This window comes from Ranitomeya variabilis, chromosome 3, assembly GCF_051348905.1.
Source record: "Ranitomeya variabilis isolate aRanVar5 chromosome 3, aRanVar5.hap1, whole genome shotgun sequence".
Lineage (NCBI taxonomy): Eukaryota > Metazoa > Chordata > Amphibia > Anura > Dendrobatidae > Ranitomeya > Ranitomeya variabilis.
The window spans coordinates 442,514,116-442,534,519 of record NC_135234.1 but is presented as its reverse complement, the minus strand read 5'-3'; positions in this window follow the sequence as shown (position 1 = coordinate 442,534,519).

Below are 20,404 nucleotides of genomic sequence, written 5' to 3'. Positions count from 1 at the left end.
GTTGAAAAATAAATGATGGTCCAACTAAACGCAAACCGGATGGAATAGCATGCCGCTGCAAGATGCTGTGGTAGCCATGCTGGTTCAGTATGTCTTCAATTTTGAAAAAATCCCCAACAGTGTCACCAGCCAAGCACCCCCAGACCATCACACCTCCTCCTCCATGGTGGGAACCAGGCATCTAGAGTTCATTCATTCACCTTTTCTGCGTCGCACAAAGACACGGTCGTTGGAACCAAAGATCTCAAATTTGGACTCATCAGACTAAAGGACAGATTTCCACTGGTATAATGTCCATTCCTTGTATTCTTTAGCCCAATCAAGTCTCTTCTGCTTGCTGCCTGTCCATAGCAGTGGTTTCCTAGCAGCTATTTTACCATGAATGCCTGCTGCACAAAGTCTCCTCTTAAGGGCTCATTTCCACTTGCAAGAGACAAAACGGTCCGATTTACGAACCGAAAAAATGGAGGAAAATCATGCGATTGTCATGCGAGTGTCATGCGATTTTTTTTATCGCAACATCCGTATGACATCCGTATGACATCCGTATTGCTGTCTGATTTTTACACACATCAGTGCTGTGTACAGTAAAATCGCACTGACAGGTTAGAATAGAATAGATATATACACATAGAATAGGTATATATACATATATATATATGTCAGTGAGACACATATATATATATTTAATGCAGCGCTAGATAGCATAAAAGCCGCTAATTCAATTGCCGGCTTTTGCTATCTCATTCACAAACCCGACAGGATATGAGACATGGTTTACATACAGTAAACCATCTCATATTCCTTCTTTTATTACATATTCCTTTTCACTAATGTAAGAAGTGTCTGTGTGTCAAATTTGGGGGCTCTAGCTATTAAATTAAAGGGTTAAATCACAGAAAAAATTGGCGTGGGCTCCCGCGCAATTTTCTCCGCCAGAGTGGTAAAGCCAGTGACTGAGGGCAGATATTAATAGCCTAGAGAGGGTCCATGGTTATTGCCCCCCCTGGTTAAAAACATCTGCCCCCAGCCACCCCAGAAAAGGCACATCTGTAAAGATGCGCCTATTCTGGCACTTAGTCTCTCTCTTCCCACTTCTGTGTAGCGGTGGGATATGGGGTAATGAAGGGTTAATGTCACATTGCTATTGTAAGGTGACATTAAGCCAGGTTAATATGAACTCGAGCCTGGGAACTTTTTATTTATTTCCATTTTCCCATTAGGGTAAGGGCTAGGGTAAGGGCTAGGGTTAGGGTTAGGGCTAGGGTTAGGGTTAGGGTTAGGGTTTGGGCTAGGGTTGGGGCTAGGGTTAAGGCTACAGTTAGGGTTGGGGCTAAAGTTAGGGTTAGGGTTTGGATTACATTTACGGTTGGGAATAGGGTTGGGATTAGGGTTAGGGGTGTGTCTGGGTTAGAGGTGTGGTTAGGGTTACCGTTGGGATTAGGGTTAGGGGTGTGTTTGGATTAGGGTTTCAGTTATAATTGGGGGGTTTCCACTGTTTAGGCACATCAGGGGCTCTCCAAACGCGACATGGCGTCCGATCTCAATTTCAGCCAATTCTGCGTTGAAAAAGTAAAACAGTGCTCCTTCCCTTCCGAGCTCTCCAAGGCGCCCAAACAGGGGTTTACCCCAACATATGGGGTATCAGCGTACTCGGAACACATTGGAGAACAACTTTTGGGGTCCAATTTCTCCTGTTACCCTTGGGAAAATACAAAACTGGGGGCTAAAAAATAATTTTTGTGGAAAAAAAAATATTTTTTTTTGCACGGCTCTGCGTTATAAACTGTAGTGAAACACTTGGGGGTCCAAAGCTCTCACATCACATCTAGATGAGTTCCTTAGGGGGTCTACTTTCCAAAATGGTGTAACTTGTGGGGGGTTTCTACTGTTTAGGTACATTAGGGGCTCTGCAAACGCAATGTGACGCCTGCAGACCATTCCATCTAAGTCTGCATTCCAAATGGCGCTCCATCCCTTCCGAGCCCTCCCATGCGCCCAAACAGTGGTTCCCCCCACATATGGGGTATCAGCGTACTCAGGACAAATTGGACAACAACTTTTGGGGTCCAATTTCTACTGTTACCCTTAGAAAATACAAAACTGGGGGCTGAAAAATAATTTTTGTGGGAAAAAATTTTTGTTTTATTTTTACGGCTCTGCATTATAAACTTCTGTGAAGCACTTGGTGGGTCAAAGTTCTCACCACACCTCTAGATAAGTTCCTTAGGGGGTCTACTTTCCAAAATGGTGTCACTTGTGGGGGGGTTTCAATGTTTAGGCACATCAGTGGCTCTCCAAACGCAACATGGCGTCCCATCTCAATTCCTGTCAATTTTGCAGTGAAAAGTCAAACGGCGCTCCTTAGCTTCCGAGCTCTCCCATGCGCCCAAACAGTGGTTTACCCCCACATATGGGGTATTAGCGTACTCAGGACAAATTGTACAACAACTTTTGGGGTCAATTTTCTCCTGTTACCCTCGGTAAAATAAAACAAATTGGAGGTGAAGTAAATTTTGTGTGAAAAAAAGTTAAATGTTCATTTTTATTTAAACATTCCAAAAATTCCTGTGAAAGACCTGAAGGGTTCATAAACTTCTTGAATGTGGTTTTGAGCACCTTGAGGGGTGCAGTTTTTAGAATGGTGTCAGACTTGGGTATTTTCTATCATATAGACCCCTCAAAATGACTTTAAATGAGATGTGGTCCTTAAAAAAAAAATGGTGTTGTAAAAATGAGAAATTGCTGGTCAACTTTTAACCCTTATAACTCCCTAACAAAAAAAAAATTTTGGTTCCAAAATTGTGCTGATGTAAAGTAGACATGTGGGAAATGTTACATATTAAGTATTTAGTTTGACATATCACTGTGATTTAATTGCATAAAAATTAAAAGTTGGAAAATTGCGAAATTTTCAAAATTATCGACAAATTTCCATTTTTTTCACAAATAAACGCAGGTAATATCAAAGAAATTTTACCACTATCATGAAGTACAATATGTCACGAGAAAACAATGTCAGAATCACCAGGATCCGTTGAAGCGTTCCAGAGTTATAACCTCATAAAGGGACAGTGGTCAGAATTGTAAAAAGTGGCCTGGTCATTAACGTGCAAACCACCCTTGGGGGTGAAGGGGTTAAGGCTCTCATGACCGCACAGCCATGCGCTAGTATTGAATCTGTTACGTGCATGCGCCAGTGTGGTTATTTATGTGTGTTCAGGGACTCGGCTGAAATAAGCCCCTAGAATGCCGGCACCTCCGGCGAGGAGATTGTGTGCATGGATTTAGGGCCCCGGCTGAAATAAGCCCCTAGAATACCGGCTCCTCCGGTGAGGAGATTGTATGTTTGCATGACCACTGACTGCTCTCTGATGGGCAGTTAACCTGTGCTCCTGTGAAGTCTAACAGGGCGCAGAGCTTTCCTTTCTTGGCTACTCTGTGATGTAACAGAGCTAGTCTATACCGCCAAATAGTGCCACCATTTACTAGCAGCAGGTTCCCCTGCACGGTGGACCCCGGGCTGCGAACGCATCAATAATAAAAACATCTATATTTACTTGGTGCGTTCTGCTAGCCCTAACAGAATACTAGCGCCAGAGTCTGGCTAGTAAATGGCGGACATACAGCAGTCCTTGCGGTACATCCAGCAGCTGGAGGGTAGGTTGGCGTCTCTTGAGAGCACAATCTCAGCTGTGGATGTTACCGCAGTTGCTGTACAGGCTGCTAGCGTGGCTGAGGCAACCTTGTCCATTGCCACCCCTGTTCCGACATTTTCTCGCCTCCCGCTGCCAGAAAAATTTTCTGGAGATAGTAAATCTTGTAGGGGTTTCGTGAGTCAGTGCTCTATATACCTCGAGCTCCTGGCTGCACGTTTTCCCACAGAGCGGGCAAAGGTGGGATTTATTGTCTCTCTTGTCGGACAGGGCGCTGGAATGGGCTACGCCGCTGTGGGAGCGTGGCGATCATGTGGTGCAGAGTGCTCCGCTGTACCTGAGCACTCTGAAACAGGTCTTTTTAGGACCTCGAGTCACCCATGACACGGCGCTCCAACTGCTGGCATTGACTCAGGGTTCATCCTTGGTCAGCCATTTTGCCGTCCACTTCCGTACCCTAGCATCTGAGCTAGAGTGGTCGGATAAAGCCCTTATCCCCATATTTTGGAGGGGGGTGGATGACCACGTGAAGGATGCTCTGGCCACTAGGGAGATTCCCGCCACAGGAGGAGTTAATAGCTGTCTCCACTCATATTGACCTCCGTTTTAACGAGCGGAGGTTAGAGCGAGCCCAGTGTAGGCAGAGGTTTCGGCTGGCTCCTACCTTCGCCAAACCTCTGGAATCTCCGGTCCTGGTCCCTGAGTCACATGAGGTCATGGAAGTGTCACGAGCTGGATCTAAGTCCTGGACCGCTTGTGCACACAAGGTCTGTCATGTTTGCCAGCAGTCAGGACATCTTGCCACCAGATGTTCCCAGCGGTCGAGGAAACATCAGCGTCTAGTTGTAGTAGGTGGAGGTACACTAGACACGGCGACGTTTGCCTCCAAATTGTCCTTTAAGGGGACAATTATTATAGGCTCATCCACCCACTCGGTGGAGCTCTGCGTGGATTCTGGGGCGGAGGGCAATTTTATGTCTTCTGCCTTCGCCCAACGTCACGCAATGCCCCTGGTGATGCTAGCTCAGCCAGTGACGGTACGAGTGGTGAATGGGTCGACACTGCCCTCACAGATAACACACCAGACCATCTCTTTTACTCTGTCCGTGTTGCCATACCATCAGGAGATTATATCTCTGCTCATCATTCCTGAGGGAATTGATGAGGTCCTGTTGGGGATACCTTGGCTACTGTACCACTCTCCTCATATCGAGTGGTCCTCAGTCAGAATTCTGGGATGGGGTGAATCTTGTGGGGGTAGGTGTCAGAGGAAATGCGTTCAGGTTGCTACTACTGAGGTACTCACAGATCTATCCTCTCTCCCCAAGCAATATTGGCCCTATGCGGACGTGTTCTCCAAAAAGGTGGCGGAGACCCTTCCGCCCCTATGACTGTCCTATTGATCTCTTGCCTGGTGCTGAGCCTCCCCGGGGTCGAGTCTATCCGTTATCTCTCCCGGAGACGGAGGCAATGTCTCAGTACATTCAAGAGAATCTGGCAAGAGGGTTCATCAGGAAGTCAGTGTCACCTGCAGGGGCTGGGTTATTCTTCGTACAGAAGAACGGGGAACTACGTCCATGCATAGTACAGGGGTCTTAATGCCATCACCGTTAAGAATAAGTATCCTCTGCCCCTGATATCGGAGCTCTTTGATAGGCTTCGGGGAGCAAGGGTATTCACAAAATTAGATCTGCGGGGTGCTTACAACCTGATTCACATCCGTGAGGGGGACAAATGGAAGATGGCTTTTAACACCAGGGATGGGCACTATGAATATCTGGTGATGCCCTTCGGGCTCTGTAATGCCCCAGCCGTTTTCCAAGACTTTGTTAACGGTATCTTCCGGGATATGCTCTCCACTTCGGTCGTTGTCTATCTGGGTGATATTCTCATCTACTCTCCAGATATTGACTCCCACCGGAGAGATGTTGGCAGAGTCTTCGACCTCTTACGGGCAAATTCCCTCTATGCAAAGTTGGAGAAGTGTATGTTTGAGCAGGAGTCTTTACCTTTCCTGGGCTATATCATCTCCGCCCAGGGATTGGCTATGGATCCTGCCAAACTACAGGCTGTGATGGACTGGCAAGAACCCCATTCTCTTAAAGCGGTGCAGCGCTTTATGGGGTTCATTAATTACTATCGCCAGTTCATTCCCCACTTCTCCACTTTGGTAGCTCCCTTGGTAGCCCTCACCAAGAAGGGAGCAAATCCCAAATTGTGGTCTGAAGAGGTCTCCAAGGCCTTCTCTTCTACTAAGTCGCATTTTGCTAGCACTCCCATCCTACATCGCCCCGATGTAGATAAGCCATTTATTATGGAGGTGGATGTCTCATCCGTTGGTGCTGGAGCAGTCCTTTTCCAAAAGGATGCTCAAGGTCGGAAGCATCCTTGCTTCTTCTTCTCCAAGACCTTCACACCAGCGGAGAGGAATTATTCCATCGGGGACAGGGAGTTGCTAGCCATGAAGTTGGCTTTCTCTGAGTGGAGACATCTCTTGGAGGGGACTCGCTCTCCCTTTCAAGTATTCACAGACCACAAGAATTTGGTTTATTTACAGACTGCCCAGTGGCTAAATGCTCGCCAGGCCAGATGGTCCTTGTTCTTCTCTCGGTTTCATTTCACCCTCCATTTTCTTTCCGGGGAGAAGAAGATTCGTGCCGATGCTCTCTCTCGCTCCGTGGTATCATCTGAGGAGGAGGAAGAGGAGCCTTGGCTTATTGTCCCTTCCGAGAGCCTGAGAACTGTGGCCCCAGTTTCGCTAGAGTCTGTGCCTCCGGGCAAGACTTTTGTACCATCCAATTTGCGTCCGGAAGTTCTCTCTTGGGCCCACTCGTCTAGGGTGGGTGGACATTTCGGGACCAAAAGGACATCTGAGTTACTGGTGAGGACATATTGGTGGCCTCATATGGTCCGTGACGTCGCAGATTATGTTCGGGCATGTGTCTCCTGCGCCAAGAACAAGTCTCCTCGTCAACGGCCAGCTGGGTTGCTTTACCCTCTGCCGGTGGCAGATAGGCCCTGGGAGATGGTTGGGATGGATTTTGTGGTGGGCTTACCCAAGTCTCGTAGCTGCACCATTATTTGGGTGATCACCGACCATTTTTCCAAAATGGTGCACTTGGTGCCTCTTCCACGGCTACCTTCTGCACGGGCTCTGGTGGCGTTGTTTATCAAACACATATTTCGCTTACACGGTATGCCGGACAAAATTGTCAGTGACCGGGGTCCCCAGTTTGCGTCTCGATTATGGAGAGAGCTTTGTCGTCTGCTCAGCATTGAGTTGAATCTCTCCTCAGCATATCATCCCGAGACGAATGGGTTGGTAGGGCCAACCAGACCCTGGTCACATATCTGCGACATTTTGTCTCTGCCAGGCAGGATGACTGGGCATCCTTGCTACCGTGGGCGGAGTTTGCGCATAACAACGCTGTAGCCAACTCCACCGGTCAAACTCCTTTCCTCCTTAATTATGACCAGCATCCGCGGGTTCCTGTGCCTATGCCCGTGTCTTCTGCTGACTCCAGGGTGGCAGACTGGGCAGTGGAGGCACGAGACATTTGGGACCGCACTCAGGATGCCATTCGGGCCTCCAAGGAGGGAATGAGGTCCTCTGCTGATGCACATCGGCGCCCTGCTTCGACCTTTGCTCCTGGTGACTTAGTGTGGCTCTCCGCCCATAACATTAAGCTGCGTGTTGAGTCCACTAAGTTTGCACCTCGCTACTTGGGTCCCTTCAAGGTCCTTGAACAGGTTAACCCTGTGGTCTACCGTCTGGCCCTTCCTCCACGCCTAGGTATCTCCGACACCTTTCATGTTTCCCTCCTTAAGCCCGTATACATACATTTAATGGAAGTCTACAAACACAGAGGGTACCTGTGTTATGGAAAACTTCCTGTCTGGTGCCGGTACCCAAGACTTCTTCTCCTGCAACCCTAAATGACTATCGTCCTGTAGCCTTAACATCTCACGCTATGAAGGCCTTGGAAAGATTAGTGCTTGCTCACTTAAGACCAAGGGTCAATGCTTTTATCGATCCCCTTCAGTTTGCTTACCGACATAGATTGGGGGTGGATGATGCTATTCTTTCTCTGTTACATAGTGTACATTCATTTCTGGAGATTGACGGAACCATGGTGCGAGCGATGTTCTTCGATTTCTCGAGTGCATTTAACTCCCTGCAGCCACTTTTACTACACAAAAAGATGACTGATATGAAGGTTGAAGAGAGGATGAGAAATTGGATAACTGACTACCTATCAGATCGGCCACAGATTGTACAGATGGGAGCAGTTGTGTCAAGCAGATTATTGAGCAGTGTAGGTGCCCCCCAGGGAACGGTGCTTGCGCCCTTTCTTTTCACACTGTATACTTCAGACTTTCAGTATAAATCTGATCTTTGCCACCTTCAAAAACTTTCGGATGACTCCGTGGTTGTGGGATGCATTAGGGGAGATCAGGGGGATGAGGAATACAGAAGGGTGGTGTTGAATTTCGTGGATTGGTGCAATGGTAACAATCTACAACTAAATGTTAAGAAAACTAAGTAGTTGGTGGCCAACTATAGCAGGATAAAGATGGAATGCTTACCGATCACTATTGCTGGTCAGGAGGTAGAGCAGGTGGAGAGTTACAAATATTTGGGGGTCCATTTGGATAGCAGTCTGGACTGGAGATGCCACTCAGAGTTTGTCTACAAGAAGGGGATGAGCAGACTGTATTTCCTAAGGAAACTGAGGTCTTTTAATGTGTGCAGCAAAATGTTAGAAATGTTCTACCAGTCTGTAGTGGCAAGTGCCATCTTTTTTGCAATCATATGCTGGGGTAGTAGTGTGCGGGCCTCTGATGCTAATAAGCTGAATAAGATTATCAAGAAGGCAAGTTCTGCTGTGGGCTGCAATCTGGACTCTTTTGAGGAGGTAGTGGAGAGAAGAACTCTGAAAAAGTGTATGGCAATTATGAACAATAATGCACATCCATTATATGAGCTATTCATGAGACAGAAGAGCACCTTCAGTAACCGGCTAATACTTCTGAGGTGTAAGAAGGAAAAATATAGGAAATCGTTTGTGCCAACTGCTATGGGAATGTACAACAATAACATTAGGGTTAAATCATCAAGGTGAATGTCTACTTTATTTCTCTACATTTCAGTTCACTCGTTGTGTATGTCCTATTCTAATGTATAATGTATAATGTTCTTCTGTCAACTCCACTGTCATGTCAATTAAGTAATTCATTTATGATTTTTATGATTTAAGTTGTGCTGCTGTGATACCATAATTTCCCACGGGATCAATAAAGGAAATCGTATCGTATCGTATCGTACATGTCCCGGTTTTCTGAGTCATCTGCTGGGACATCGGGTTCGTCTACGGACGATTACGAGGTGAACGCTATTTTGGGGTGCAAGGTGGTACGTGGCAAAAAATTTTATTTGGTGGACTGGAAGGGTTATGGTCCTGGGAGCCTGCTGAGCACATTCAGGCTCTGCAGCTCTTTGCTCCCTTCAAGCGTAGCGAGGCCCAGGGAATCGGGGGGGGGGTGATGTTGGGGGTCGAGTTCCCGCCCCTGCACAGGGGGAATCTTGGGCTATCTCCACTGCGGTCTCCCATTCTTCTCCTGCCGCAGTGGAGCCTGCTCAGCGGAGACGTCGGTCCCAGCGTCTCGCTCAGTCTGACTCTGTACAAAGGGTTACTGCTGCTTTTCCAGCTTCTGCCATTGAAGCCAGTGCTGGGCAGTGGCGAGCAGATGGTTCTGGAACTAAGTCCTGCTTTTCTCGCTCTGAGCATGCCCAGAGTAAGATCTCTCAGTGGAGATCGAAGGTCACATGTTCAGATACTGCAGCTAAATCCATTGGTCCTCCAGGAAGGTCCTGAAGGTGCTCAGGCTCTGTAGCAGCCTCTCTTTGGTCCTTCTAGGAAGGTCCTTTACTTGCTGCAGCTACTTAAGGCTCTCATGACCGCACGGCCATGCGCTAGTATTGAATCTGTTACGTGCATGCGCCAGTGTGGCCATTTATGTGTGTTCAGGGACTTGGCTGAAATAAGCCCCTAGAATGCCGGCACCTCCGGCGAGGAGATTGTGTGCATGGATTTAGGGCCCCGACTGAAATAAGCCCCTAGAATGCCGGCACCTCTGGCGAGGAGATTGTGTGCATGGATTTAGGGCCCCGGCTGAAATAAGCCCTAGAATACCGGCTCCTCCGGTGAGGAGATTGTATGTTTGCATGACCACTGACTGCTCTCTGATGGGCAGTTAACCTGTGCTCCTGTGAAGTCTAACAGGGCGCAGAGCTTTCCTTTCTTGGCTACTCTGTGAGGTAACAGAGCTAGTCTATACTGCCAAATAGTGCCACCATTTACTAGCAGCAGGTTCCCCTGCACGGTGGATCCCGGGCTGCGAACGCATCAATAATAAAAAACATCTATATTTACTCGGCGCGTTCCGCTAGCCCTAACATAATGTCACCTTACAATAGCTAGGTGACATTAACCCTTCATTACCCCATATCCCACAGCTACACGGGAGTGGGAAGAGAGTGGCCAAGTGCCAGAATAGGCGCATCTTACAGATGTGCCTTTTCTGGGGTGGCTGGGGGCAGATGTTTTTAGCCGGGGGGGGGGGCCAATAACCATGGACCCTCTCTAGGCTGTTAATATCTGCCCTAAGTCACTGGCTTTACCACTCTGGCGGAGAAAATTGCGCGGGAGCCCACGCCAATTTTTTCCATGATTTAACCCTTTAATTTAATAGCTAGAGCCCCCAAATTTGACACACAGACACTTCTTATATTAGTGAAGAGGAATATGTAATAAAAGAAGGGATATGAGATGGTTTACTGTATGTAAACCATGTCTCATATCCTGTTGGGTTTGTGGAGATAGCAAAAGCCGGCAATTGAATTAGCGGCTTTTATGCTATCTAGCTCTGCATTAAATATAAATATATATAGGTGTCTCACTGACATATATATATATATATATATATATATATATATATATATATATATGTATATATCCCTATTCTATGTGTATATATCTACTTTATTCTAGCCTGTCAGTGTGATTTTACTGTACACCGCGCTGAATTGCCGGCTTATCAAAGGACACCGGTGCATAAAAATCGGACAGAACTCACATGGTGCGAGTGCTGTGCGATTTTTTTCTCGCACCCATTGACTTGCATTGGCCAGTCTCGTCCGAGAATCGCAGCATGCTGCGATTTTTTTCTCAGTCCGATTTCGGCTGAGAAAAAAATCGCAAATGAAAAGACACCTATTGAATAACATTGGTCCGAGTGCAATCCGATTTTTTATCGGACTGCACTCGTCCGTTTTCCTCGCAAGTGGAAATGAGCCCTAACAGTTGTTGTAGAGATGTGTCTGCTGCTAGAACTCTGTGTGGCATTGACCTGGTCTCTAATCTGAGCTGCTGTTAACCTGCGATTTCTGAGGCTGGTGACTTGGATAAAATTATCCTCAGAAGCAGAGGTGACTCTTGGTCTTTCCTTTCCTGGGGCGGTCCTCATGTGAGCCAGTTTCTTTGTAGCGCTTGATGGTTTTTGCCACTGCACTTGGGGACACTTTCAAAGTTTTCCCAATTTTTCAGACTGACTGACCTTCATTTTTTAAAGTAATGAGGGCCACTCGTTTTTCTTTACTTAGCTGCTTTTTTCTTGCCATAATACACATTCTAACAGTCTATTCAGTAGGACTATCAGCTGTGTATCCACCAGACTTCTGCACAACACAACTGATGGTCCCAACCCCATTTATAAGGCAAGAAATCCCACTTATTAAACCTGACAGGGCACACCTGTGAAGAGAAAACCATTCCCGGTGACTACCCCTTGAAGCTCATCAAGAGAATGCCAAGAGTGTGCAAAGCAGTCATCAAAGCAAAAGGTGGCTACCTTGAAGAACCTAGAATATAACACATAATTTCAGTTGTTTCACACTTTTTTGTTAAGTATATAATTCCACGTGTTAATTCATAGTTTTGATGCCTTCAGTGTGAATGTACAATTTTCATAGTCATAAAAATACAGAAAAATCTTTAAATGAGGTGTGTCCAAACTTTTGGTCTGTACTGTAAATATACACCTATATGAGGAGCGGGGGAGATCCGAATAGTTTGAGGCAAGTAGGGAAATACTCGCTATTTTCCGAGTACCGCGAGTACTTCATTACTCGCCGAGTACCAACGATTGTACTCGCTCATCCCTATACACACTCCATTCTGGGATACATGCTCGATCGGCAGGTGTTCATGTAGCTGTTTCAAATAAATTAGCAGTATCCTTAAGATGCAGATACAGTAGCATACAGCAGTAGTGTTGCAGGAAGCTCTGCTTGGCACCCTGCCCTGAAGATTGGTGCCTTCTCTGGTACGCAAGTAGTGTGATGATTGCACCACTAGCTTCATTCATAGGAATGCAAAGAGGCAAGCCTCTTGTTTAATTGCTGGGGTACAGTATAGCTAATTATAGATTTTGTAGCAGGGTGGCTAATTAAATTTATTAAAGAAATTCAGTCACCAAACACCCGATGTGCGTTTCACAAATGCTTCACACCTGATGAAGCATTTGTTAAAAAACATCGGGTGTTTGGTGGCAGAGTTTCTTTACTATTAGCTATACTCTGTTCTGTTACTGTTTGTGACTTGCATCTGTAGACTATATTATGCAAAACTTTCTAATGTCCATTATTGTATGGTCATAGACAGTGGATGATCACATGTTAACTCACCGGTATATACTATATACTTTGTTTATTCCTTCATCATGTATATACTGTACATGTTATCCTAGTAGTGGGACTTTTTTTTTAACAATTGGGGTTCCTACAGTAGCTCATCCACCAAATTTGTCTGTATTTTGGGATTTTATTATATGCTTTTTATATTTTGTACTTAATACATTTTTTATTTTTAATGAACCAGTGTTACAATGTCAGTCCTACCACATTTTTGTTTTGAGTTTTCCTGTCTTTCAGTGCCTTCTGGGACACCTTACTTTTACTCAGCTTTACATTTTTTTGGCACTTAAAAATAGTGCAGATTTTATTCAAGAACATATGGCTGCAAATACAGAAGCTTTTCTCCTGTGGGTACAAATGATAGAGCAAATGGAAATCATTTGATCGGGTGCTATTATTGCTACTTCGCCCCAGTTATCTCTTTATTGACACCTGTCGGCATCAAGTATGCTGTCTTTATGGGGCACTCTCTTCTTTGATAGAAACAATCCTCCTAGTGGAATCAATGGCGTATGCTATAACTCTTTTTCTCACAGAATACATGAGAACATCCTGTGTGTGCGTTGAATGAGCAGCTTGAGCCCATAGATTTTTTGGGACAGCATATTCAGGATCCATGTGGTAAAAAATCCAACTATGTTTGACTGCAAGGTCATCTCCAACTAAGCAGCCACCGTTGAGAACTTCTCTCATTTAATAGTTCATGGCACATTTCTTTCAGGGTTTCTTCACAACCACTATCAATTCTATAACTGCATTATACACAACCTATAATATAGATATTCAGTACAGAAACAAGGATGTACCTGGCCAAAGGCCCCATGCCAACTCTTGGGAGTTTTAATACATTGTTCTCAATCTGCTTTTACTGTAGATTCATATCTATTTTATTAAAAGGGTTCACTTGAAATAATCTTTCCCATAATCTCTTGGGCATATCATCTGGAATGCAGGAGCAGAAGAAAAGCCAAACGTTGGTTAAAAAATAATTAAAGGAATCCTATAAATCTGATTTATGAAAGAGTTTGTGGATAAATAACACTGGCCATCATCCCAGAAATACCTCAGTGGTTGCACTGTTTCTTGCAGCTGTCTAAGCAAGTTTAACTACTGCGCTGATACTGCTCGAACTGAATTACTTGTCATATTTCCAGGTTTGTTGTTCATGACTTAAAATCTTCGTGTCATCCCAAATAAGAATACTTCATTTTTTCCTTCATCTATTTCTGATTAATGACGAATGCTCATTGATATTTTACTGCTGAATGCGATGTTTTGTTAAACTTTTTCAATCATGAATACAATAGCAAGTGCCAACCCCAACACTGAATTTCAAGAAACTGAGAATTTCTCATTTCAGATGTTTTTGGTAAATGATCAAAAATCTACTATTAACCACTCACCACAAATGGATGTAACTCACTAGAAGAGGTGGGTGCAGTACCTTGCTGTTTCTCTACCCCCTAATTGCCCACATTTCTGTTAGGAACCAATGTCACCAGTCATCTAGATTGCCTATCTTTAGGTATGGTGCCATTTACAGCAAGGGTTGCCAGACCGCTCCTACTGTTAAGTTGGAAACATTTTTTTTAACACAAAAAAATAGTTACCACCCTGGTCCACTACTACTAATTCGGCAGTCCCATACTCTAAAATGGCACTGCACTACTACAGCACTTGAGGAGGCACAGAAGCAGGGCCAGCTCCTGGTTTTCGTGGGCCCTGGGTAAAAGAGTCTAAATGGGCACCTTTAACACATTCCACGATTCATGATGCACAGATACGGCAGAGAAATATAGGTATAGTACAATGCCAACAATTTCACTTACTTCTTACATTCTCACCTTTATAAAAGACTCCTGTCCAGACTCAATTAATCAGTCAGACTCTAACCTCTACAACATGGGCAAGACCAAAGAGCTTTCTAAGGATGTCAGGGACAAGATCATAGTTCTGCACAAAGCTGGAATGGGCTACAAAACCATAAGTAAGACACTGGGTGAGGAGACAACTGTTGGTGCAATAGTAAGAAAATGGAAGAAATACAAAATGACTGTCAATTGATAATGATCTGGGGCACCATGCAAAAATCGCACCTCGTGGGGTATCCTTGATCATTAGGAAGGTGAGAGATCAGCCTAAAACTACACAGGGGGAACTGGTTAATGATCTCAAGGCAGCTGGGACCACAGTCACAAGAAAACCATTGGTAACACATTATGCCATAAAGGTTTAAAATCCTGCAGCGAGTGGCTGTAAATATCTGTCCAAACATTGTTCCATACCTTCACTCAAAGACCCTATTCCCGATATGATGGGAAGTAAGCGGGGAGGAAATATGTCTTTATGGCGATAATGGAATGATCTCTAAGTAGTAATTTCTTCTGGTTTGTGTAAATAATTCCCATAGCACAACCTTCATTCAACAATTTGGACAACATGCTCTTAAAAAAAAAATGTAGTGTCAGAATCAAGTTTCCTATAAATATTGGTGTCATTCAAGATAGTAAATATCTGTTTATAGAGTGTAATGTGGCATCCAAGGCTACTACACATCCTGCCTTATCCAATTGTCTAATAACCAAGTTAGAATTAGAGCAAACTGATGTTTTGTAAGATTTTTATGCATAGGGTTTAATTTGGACGTTTGATCATCATACAATTCCTTTAAATCTTTATCTACCATTGTCTGGAAACTGTCCAAAGCAGGTGTTCTGGATTCCAGAGGATAGTAAGCGTGGCTCTTAATTTTAAAGATTATGTCACTGTCAAGAATGCCATCCACACCATGACTCTCTGTCTGCATCTGATGGCAGCACATTAATGCTCTTTGCTCAGCACAAGATAAATCAGAAAATTCATTAATGAGGGTAGACAAGTTGGTAGACTCAGATTCCAAAATGGCATCGTCCTCCTTAAAGAAGTTTCTTTTAACAGTCAAAGGAAGAATTATACTTTAACCCCTTGACGACCGCAGATATGCATTTAAATGGAATATTATTCCATCATCGCTGTTATAAAATGGTGATTGGGAATAAGGGTATAGTGTCCCCCCTAGAGTCTGAAAACCTCCTGGGTCTCGGCTACCGGTGGTAGCCGAGACCCTGGAGTACACGATCAGGGCCTGATTTTCCAGTCCTTAATCACGTGATTGCTGTTATTTAATGAATAACGGTGATCAAGAAAAAAAAAAAAAGTGTCAGCTATAAAAAATCATTTCTCTCTTCCGATGTCCCCAAGTGCACCCTCCCTTACCTGTGTCATCCCCAGGGCCCTCTGCCTTTTCCCAAAAAACAAAAATGGTGGGTACATGTGCAGTGCGCCCCCGAGACCTGCTGGGCAACAGCAAGGATTTTTCCTATAGGTTCCTTTGAGCACTGTGACAGACCCTATCACAGTGATCAAAAGCCAATAGTTAGTAAATCATCACCCCCTAAGTCAGATTAATTTTTTTTTTATTCTAGATTTTTTATGTTTTTTCATTCTTTGCTGGGGGTTTTTCAAAAGTAAAAAAAAAAAAAGAAAGATGGCGTTATGACTAGTGTTGAGCACAAGTGCTCTCTACTCGAGTTTGCATCGCCTGCCATACACCGGCAATCCCCCAATGTGTTTTGGCTGTTTCAACAGCCACGAAACATGTGACTCGAGCATGTCACCTGATCAACCGCGATACATGGTGCACACCCAATCAAACTCTAAGAGTGAGCATTTGCGCTCAACACTAATGAAGACATATTCAATATGCCGACAATATTCTGCTGCATCCCCATGCAAAAAATGATAGTCCCATGGTGGGACAAAGTTAAAAAAAATTTTTAAATAATTGTGTAGCGCCCCCACTGCCGCAGGGCTGAGGAGTACCCGGTACCGGGCCTCTGAGTCTCTGCTCTGGGGTTGTCACGGTGGCTAGACCCGGTCCGTGACCCTGCTGAGGGGCGTACAGTGATAGATGTGGATGGTGGTGCGGTGCAATAAATAACGAGGACACCAGGTTGCAGTCTCTTTACCTCTTTACTGAAGGCTTCTGGGTCCTCAGTCCGGAATACGGTTAGCCGGGCTGCGCAAGTCCGGCCGGTCCGATGGCACCTCCAGAGTTCCCTTCGCAGGTGGAAATCTGTGCCTTCCTTCTAGCGCTTATGTGTTGTGGTCCTCCCCTGCTGTGCTTACGGGATAGTCCCCACAACTGTTGTGTCTGTTTCTCGTGTTCCCTCACAACTCGATTCTGATGTTCTTCTTCTTCTTCTCGTCCCCCAGATCTTATGGTAGGACGCACCCGTATGACGGGAAGGCTCGGAGCTCTTCCGGGACCCTAGAGTCGCCCCTCTCCACAAGTTGCCCCCTATGTCTGCGTAGGTGATGTAGGTGAGACAGCCAGCCTATAGCTCTCTGCCCTGCCGTTGGTTTGAAGTAATGCTTAGAGCCCTGTACTTCCTCGGCGTTCCGGCCACCGGTTATTTACGCCTCAGTAGGATGTTGCCTCGGTCTAACAGCACGACTCCTACTGGTATTCTCCCTGTTGCGTTGATCTCGTTTCTCACTCAGCACAATAAATCTCGCTTCTTGTCCTTTCTTAGGGCACCGCCGCTATGAAGTGCAGGCGCGGTCCTGTAGCTTTCTCTCTGTTTGCCAGGCCTCTGTCAGGATCCCACCCCTGACAGGGACCCTACCGAATCTTCCCCTACAACACCCTCTGCCACAAGGTGTTGCCTGGTTCCAACCCAGTCAGCGTTCTCTCTAACTTCCTGCCTAACCCCCAGTTTTACCAGACTGTGAGGAGTGGCCTAATGAATAGTACCCTTAGCTCCCCCTGGAGGCCAGATTGTGAAATGTATTGGTGTCTGTGATACCTGGTCAGATGAACTCCTTCAGTGCCATCAGACGTACCATAGCCCCCATTAGCGGCGGAGCCACAGTACTGCAACGACCAGGACTCTGGGGCGCTGCAATTGTACAAATATTTTTTACAAAATATCAAAAATAATAATAAAAATCAAAAGATATTGTATCTATAAATATTTGTATGAAAAAAATATAAACAATAAAAGTTCACATATTTGGTATCGCCGTGTCCACAACGACCCGACCTATAAAACTGTCCCACTAGTTAACCCCTTTAGTGAACACCATAAAAAATAAATTAAAAAAGGCATAAAACAATACTTTATCATCATAACACCGAACAAAAAGTGCAATAAACCGCGATCAAAAAGACGGATATAAAAAAACATGGTATCGCTGAAAACATAATCTTGTCCCGCAAAATACAAGCCGCCATACAGCTCAATCAACGTAAAAGTAAAAAAGTTATAGCTGTCAGAATGAAGGGATGCAAAAATATTTTTTTCTACAAAATAGCATGTATTGTGTAGAAGCACCAAAACATAAAAAAATATATAAATGAAGTATCGCTGTAATCGTACATACCCGAAGAATAAGGGTATGTTCCCACGGTCAGTAATCGGCAGCGCTTTGGACGCAGCACATGTCCGCTTCGTCCAAAGCGCTGCCGGCTTTTGAACGCAGGTGATTCCGCATGTGTTCATTGAACCGTGCGGAATTACCGCATCCTATACATTGGACTGGTGATATTTAACTTGCGGAGACTGAGTGTCTCCGCAAGATAGATAGACATGCTGTGGTCTAGAAAGACGCACCGCATGTCCGTGTCCGCAGGTGCCGAAGCACACATAGTGGAGATGGGATTTCTTGAAATCCCCTCCACTATGCTGTAACATCTGGCAGCTGCGGGTAGGACGCTGCTGATGTATGCGTCCAACCCGGTTTACTGACCGTGGGAACATACCCTGCCTTATCAATTTTGCCATACATGGAACGGCATATACCACACCCCAAAACAAAATACTGAACTGCTGGTTTTTGTTCATTCTGGCTTTCAAAAATCAAAATAGAAAGTGATCAAAAAATGCCATGTGCCCAAAAATGGTACCAATAAAAATATCAGCTCGTCCTGCAAAAATCAAGCCCTCATATGACTGTTAGCCGAAATATTAAAAAATTCTAGCTCTCAAAATGTGGTGATGCAAAAACTACATTTTGCCATAAAAAGTCTTTTAGTGTATCACAGCAGCCAAACATAGAAACCCGATATAAATCTGGTATGGATGTAATCGCACCGACCCGAAGAATAAAGCCACCTAATCACTTATACCGCACGAGAAATGGTGTAAAAAATGAATTCTTTGCCTGCTGTTGATTTTTTCATTCTGCCTTCCAAATATCGCAGTAAGGCTCAGCGCATTTATCCTACGCTCTGCGTGTGCACTGGGGCTTTCGTGTAAATCTGACATACGTGATTCAGAGGGAACCTCTGGCAAAAGATGCCCTATAATGAGGCAGATGGAGGCACTATGGATGCCATCTGACCTGTAATCAGCTGTAAACAGCTGAAGAGGCCAGAAACGTCCAGAGTAACTCTCCTGCCCCATTAGAGTGAATGGATCCCTCAGGGGTGTCATCTGAATCACGTCACTCAGAGATTTAGGCCGAGGTCACAATTGCAAAAGCAATGCGAGAAACTCGCACCAATACCCTGAACTGCCACCGACACTCGGGACCAGAGCGTTCAGCTGCATAGAAATACATGCAGCCGCATGTTCCAGTCCTGAGTATTGATGCACAAGTTTCTCGCATTGCACTCGCAAGTGTGACCCTGGCCTTAGATGGAAACCTCAAAGTAAGTGGTCAGCGTAGAGCGCCGGATAAATGTTATCCCAAACGTTATGCAAAATGTTCCCAATAAAAGCTTCAACTCAATCCACAATAAAAGCAAGTCTCCACTCAGGTCTGTCATCTGTTAACGGAAATATAGGGGGCTTTCACGTTACTTGTAGCACAGATGCTCTAGACAAGCAAAATGGCTCCTTGCCCGCCAAAAGAAATTCAGCAAATTCTCCGCTTCCAAATCCAAATGTCCCCTTCCTTCTGAGCCCCACAGTGTACCTAAACCACATATTGCCTCCACGTTTGGCATTTTTGAAGCGATGAGAGCCTGCCTAACTTACGGGTGCATGCCTCCAGAAGCATGGCCTGGGTTTAACGTACTGGTCACTGCAATGGCAGTTTGCAATTGTCACTCGGCAACATTTATTGCTGCTTGTTTCACACCTGTGGAGAAATTCCCCAAGGGGTATAATTTCCAAAATTGGGTCACTTGAGGGGGCATACTGCTTTCCTAGCAATTAGGGGCTCTGTATATTGAGTCTGCAAACTGTTCTAGGAACATCTGCACTCTAGGAGGCAAATAGCGCACCATTCTCCCAGTCTCTCCGTATGGCTTAGTACTGTACAGCCACATATGGGATATTGCCACATTCAGTAGAAATTGTGGTGGGACAAATTTTGGTGCCATTTTTACCCATTTCTTGTCTGAAAATGTAAAATCTAGGGCCAAAACAAAATTTTGGTGATAAAAATGTAGTTATTTTTCTTCATCGCCCAATGGTATAAAATTCTGTGATACACCCGTGGTATCAATATGATCACTGCACCCCTAGCTGAATTCATTGAGGTGTAGTTTGTAAAATGGGGTCACTTATGTGGGGTTCTGCTGTTCTGGCACCTCATGGGCTCTCCCAGTGGGTCATGGCACCTGCAAACAATAACAGTAAAATCTAGCTCTCCTTGCCTTCTAAGTAGTGATGAGCAAGTGTACTCGTTGCTCAGGTTTTCCCGAGCACGCTCGGGTGACCTCCGAGTATTTGTTAGTGTTCGAAGATTTAGTTTTCATCACGGCAGCTGAATGATGTACAGCTATTAGCCAGGCTAAGTACATGTAGGGGTTTCCTGGTTGCTAGGCAACCCCCACATGTAATCAAGCTGGCTAATAGCTGTAAATCATGCTGCTGAGGCCATGAAAACTTAATCTCTGAGCAGTCATAAATACTCGGGAGGTCACCCGAGCAACGACTACACTCGCTCATCACTACTTCTAAGCTTTACACTGTGCCTGAAAAATATTTCTCGATTACATGTA